General features: G+C 40.8%; 1 pseudogene; it reads right to left on the minus strand.

Moving 5' to 3' along the window:
* Positions 1-390: 390 nt before the first annotated feature.
* LOC116143102 lies at positions 391-2,589 on the minus strand (annotated as a pseudogene).
* Between the last annotated feature and the right edge of the window lie 3,212 nt (positions 2,590-5,801).

A 5,801-nucleotide genomic window follows, 5' to 3' on the forward strand; every position in this document is an offset into this window, starting at 1 on the left:
CATACTAGGACAAGTCCTACCTATGATATAAAAAATAAACAGGTAAATAAGCCAATGTGGGAATGTGTTGGACATCTTTACCTAGAAAACAAACATATATAATCACATCTTATACCCTACAAAAAGTTATTATCAAGTATATCATACCCGAATTTCTTTTCCCAGTTTTGAACTCAAAGGATGACCATAACACTAGCACGGTCCATAGAAATCACTGACTACCCATCTCTTGTTGCACGATGCAGCTCCGAAGACTATATTTCCAACTATAATCATTACATCCAAATGCCAAATGCAAATATTGCCAGAGTAAAATGTATGATTCCAATAATTAAATTCACATTCCATCCACCAGAATGCTTCATACATCCCAGTCTGATCCAATCAACTTTAGACAACCCAATTTTCTTCATCCAACTCAGGCACTGCAACATCTTCCCTCATTATGCCAGCGTAATCATCAGTTACATTTGCACCAGCCTGAGCAAACAGTTCCACTACAGCAGGCAATATACCATAGTATCTCTTCATATCATTAACCAGTTTTTTGCCACTTTTTAGATCTTGAACATGCCATACATACACTGGAGGAACCAAATCCTCAACTGTTGCCTCCTGCCATGCATGTTGCCCATCCCTCATCTGGTGCTTATAAGCTTGGCAATTCCTCACTCTGTGACCCTTAGGCCCCACTTGGACCTCTGAACAGTATCCACAGGTTTGGACAGCATACTTATGCATGAGTTTGGATGCGCTCCTGACCGCACGCTCTCCCACGCCTCCATAACTCTAACAGCAACATCTGTATCGATGTCAGAAAAACAGGATGCCTTCATTGAACGACATTCGTTAAGCCAGATGACAAAACATTGAAACAATGAGGACATAATTCTATCCAATTTCACTCGGCTAGAGAATCAGATTGGGAAAAAAAATAAAGAAAAAGAAGAAGATTTTATCAAAGTCATTAATAAAAGATAATAGCAACAAGAAGGGGGACTAGAGTAATGTAAGACACTGAATACGTTTTGGCACTGCAGGGAAGAGTCAAAAGTCAAATTCTGGCCAAAATTTTGACAAATTAATTTCGGATGAAAAGCAAAAATCTGGTATCACTTATACCGAGGAGAAAAAAAGGAAATCAATAATAAACAGAACCTTGTGTATCATCAGACAGTATGTCCATAAGTTTGTTTTCTTCAATTGATTTCTTTCTCTTTCCCCAAAATGCACAGGTGTCCATGCCTTTGCCAGGTGCAACTTCTTTTGGGAACCTTTTCTCCAAATCTATAATTTTACCAGCAATATTGTAAGCAGGAAAAACCCTTCTCCTAGTAGGGTACTCAGGGATGTCAATGCCTGCTTGGATGCACAATTCAACAACTGCTGGAATCCGATCCACTTCAAGCCTCTCATTATGAGAAACAGCTCTCCCTACCCTGTCATATAGAAAAGATTCCACAAGAGGCAAAACATGCTTCATATCCCCGATACTCCAAGTGTGTTCTTTGTTTGCTGGGCTACCTGCAACGTTGCATGTTCTGATCTTATGCGGTGGATGACCAACATGAACTTCTCCACATAAGCTGTAAAAGACAAGTTAACAATCATAAAAAAGGTTTATGTCAAACTATCAATCAGATCAATAATAAAAAAGAAACCAGAATTTCCATTTACACTTCTTTATCCTTTCCACTTTCAAGTTTATCACTGTATATAATTTTGTTTCCAATCCGAGCTCCTAGGTTTGGACTTCAATAGATTGGGCTCACAAGAGAAGTAGGATTCTTCCAGATCGTATGCATTCCTTTCCTTATATGGCTCATAAATATATATGTAACATGGTTAGTTTTCTAAACTTTAGGCATCTGTTTCTAGAACAAGCTAGAACATGTTATACAAAATTACAATTAGAGGTCAACTATTAATTCTGATTATATAAATTCATGCTTATTTCTACCAACAAAATAGCAACATCATTACTCGTTCTTTAAAGGACCACCAGACAAAACCACAAAAAGATGATCAAAAACTACAATACTCTTACCTTTTCTGCTACTTTCCGCACTCATTTAACAAAAACAAACAAACTCCACAGACCAATGTAGAGACAGCATAATTATTAAAAGATTATGCCCATCCACAATTTCCTATACTCAACTCAATAGTCTAGTCTCTTAAACAATGATTAAGAAAGCTGAGTGCTCACCTGCATGTATATATGGAGATACTCTCAACAACTACTGAAACACAAGCAAATAATTCAGTTCTGGCTGCATAAACTTCATGAGCAATTGGTATCAATTCCTTGATCAATAATCCATTTTCTGGAGGCCGTAGTATCTTCTCTTTCACCATCTGCCGCTGTTTCTTTTCACATCTAGCTAAACGCTTAAGTTCATTAATACTTGTGACCAATGGTTTCCGCTCATTTTTCTTAAGCTTCCTTGGGAACTCTGGGTGGATCGACCCAGTAGAGTACATACCACAAGGATGCTTTAACTTATTTATAACAATAATGTTTGCATTAGAATTTTGCATAATCAAATCATGCAAATTCACAAGGCTTCGAATTCCTCTAGGCAGCATTGTTCTGGTATTCAAGATCAGACATTCTAATGTCAGAACAAGAAAGCAACCAGGAATTAAATAAGTAAAAGTGCTAATTTACAGGGGAAAAAAATGTAAACCCAAGACAAGTGTGCCATATCCATATTATACGTGCAATCACCAGGCAAATAACTTTTGAAAAACATTAAACTAATCTGATATGCTTAAGAAATCATTTTGTTACAAAGTCTAATCAATAACACCACAACCATTCACAAATTATTCAAGCACTACATTATGTAAGAAAGAATCAACAATCTTCAAGAGTTTCCACTTATGGTTCAACATTTACAGCAAACTGGACATCTTATGACAAGTGGTACCACAGAAAAACCACTACCAAGAAAAGACAAAAAAAAAAAAAAAAAACTTGTTGATGCGTGATTTTGACACCAACTAACCGCACGTGTGAAATGCTGAGCTGACTCCGAGGACACATGTGTATGGGGGTATTGAACTGAATAGAAGATGAAGAGCAGTGTTTAAAGTGATTCGGATGCTTAAGTCAGCGAATCCTATGTCCACTAGTATCGTATTAATATATGAGAAGCGAGCTGACTTACAAGAGAGAGGAGAGAGAGAGACGAGAGAGAGAGAGAGAGAGTATGCCTATATGCTATTCAAGAGAAATTAGCTAATCCCACAAACAGGAGAGGAACCCTATATTTATAGTGGGATGAGTTAAGGTAATGATTATTAAATCAGGGAGTGGGTCAGATTGCCGTGCAAATCCTTCCTTGCATCCCGTTATTCACCTGCTCGAGTGATTTACTCGACGCTTGTAGGGATTGGACACGTGGATCGTCTCTAGCCTTTCACCAGCCTGGCGCACACCCATTGCACTGGTAGGAGCATGCTGCTTGCGTTAGCGTGCGACGTGGCTTCGTTTGAATGGCTGCAGGACTTACCTAAGCTCTGACCGCTTATGCTGACAGGGTTTTGCGTCAGCTTTACTTTTCCAGGCATAACAGAAGTCCCCTAGTTTTTAAGGTTTGAGAATCGAACCTTGGAAACTACATATTATGCCTTGATTTGATGCGTTTGAAGAGATACTGGTCGATTCGACCTGGTTGCCAAGAGGTCAAAGAAACATTTCCATGTAGGCGACTTGAAATGACTTGCTCTTAGGGTCAGCGACTTATTCTTAGAACATGTTCAGTGCCATAATGATGACTAGTTTTCGACCGAGGTTCGCGACCTGATTACACTTGGAGAGTTTTTGCCGAAGGCAAGGGATCACGTCGCTCCACAACTGACGTAAGATAAGATTGAAGAGTCACATCACTTTGTGACTAACATAAGACGAAGAGTGTTCTACATAACGACCTCTTCAGATGTTATCCGTTGCACTTTTGAAGCTGATACATTTAATGAAATATCTTTTGTTCTGACAGAAGTGTCCTGTGCGCAATAAGTGCTAGCCATGCGCGTTAAATGCGAGCCATGTTGAAACGACATTCCCTATCAGGGCATTAAATGTGGATGGGGGCGCATTTAATGTGGAGGAGGGAAATGTGTCGTCGCTTGAGTGTTTCAACGGAAGAGAATGACAATTTGGTTTTTCGAGGTGTGACAATCACTCTTCTTCATTGATTTGTGACACTGGTCACGATTAACGGTCAGATGCATTTTTCGCCTAAACGTTGTTTGACTTTGGGAAAAAAAGCGCCACTTTCTTCATTATAAAACCCCAAGCTCACTTTGGGTAATGTCACAATACTCACTTTCTCAGAGAGAGCAAAATTTTTTGTGAGCCTTGGTTCTTTGTCTTTCAGCTTGGTGCGCGCTTGATATTTGAAGCAGGAGGATTAATCTTCTCACTTCAAGAGGTAATGATGGTTGCTCTACCACTTTTATTATTATTTCTTGCTTTCGATAATTGCCATGCGATGATAGTCTGTCCTTAGTTGATCAGAGATGAAATATTCTCCTTGGGTTTAAGCCAGTTGATGGTGGCTCTAAAAGTATATGTTAGGGTTTTTCTAGGGTTTAAGGGAGGAAGCTTTTTACTTTCTCCTTTACGTCATCATATGAAACAATGTACGAGGATTGAATGATTCCCTACATGTCACTTTTTTCAGACCGCATTAGAATGGACCCCACAACGACCAGAATTGAGGAGGGAACCAGCTTGCCTGTGCAGGATGCTCCTGCGGGTTCCCTTCAAGAGATCCTATCGATGATTACTGCCGAAGAGATTCAGAAGGTGGCAAACCAATACGCTCTCAGCGTGGAGGTCTTCCAAGGTAGGATACACACAGCTCAGAGTCTGCCACAAAGGGTGGCTGCGACCTCCGAGAACATTTTCAAGAGCGGAGGGTTGATCCATTTCCATCCTTTTATCAAGTCGGTCCTCGATCATTTCGGGATCGCACAACTACAACTAACACCGAACGCATAGATGATAGCGGTGGCTATGTATATTGCTTGCGGCAAAAACGGATTAGGCGAGCTAAAAGCGCTGGAGCTCGGTTGCTCGCACATCCTGACGAAGAGTAAAGACAAAGACTCCTTCTACCTCTCCAAGCGTTCTACGATAGAAGCGGGAATTCATAGCTACCCCAGCAATGTAGGGGCATACGAGACAAAGTTCTTTTTCTTTTGATACGATGGCATTTGCCACTTTCTGGAGCTGAGTAGGTTAACCTTTCCTTTAAGGTCGCGAATTTCCCTTTTGGTCTTCGCTAATGAGCTCTTTGTTTCTTTGCAGTTAATAAAACGACCAGGTTATCACTCATCGAGGATCCAGACAGAATCATTACCTTCAGTTTTCTACCCAAAAAGAGTTGCAATGCAAGGCTGCTAGTGACAATCATCAATTTGCGGAAGTACGGTTTCTTCAACCTCGAAGCAACCTTAGAGACCCCATCAAGTAAGCTTCTTAACCTTAGCCTACTCTTTGATTTTTCATGCAGCGAACTATTTTGCTAACGACGTTCGCATGCAGCGACCATGCCTCCCAAGGTGCCTAGATCGCCACGACCAAGGCAATTTTCCTTCCCCCGGATGGGTGTCACTAGACCAATTGGAGCGGCTCCCAACGGTCCCCCCGCCAGAAGAACACTGTCAGGCTCTCCCCAGCCTTCGACTGGTCGCCCAAAGCAGAAGACAATGGCTCAGAAGTGCAAGAAGTGGAAGCAACTTTAGGCCAAAGAGTCAGAGTCCTAGAGTAAGGGTTTGGGCATCCAACC

This window comes from Pistacia vera, unplaced genomic scaffold (assembly GCF_008641045.1).
Source record: "Pistacia vera cultivar Batoury unplaced genomic scaffold, PisVer_v2 Contig426, whole genome shotgun sequence".
NCBI classification, from domain to species: Eukaryota; Viridiplantae; Streptophyta; class Magnoliopsida; order Sapindales; family Anacardiaceae; genus Pistacia; species Pistacia vera.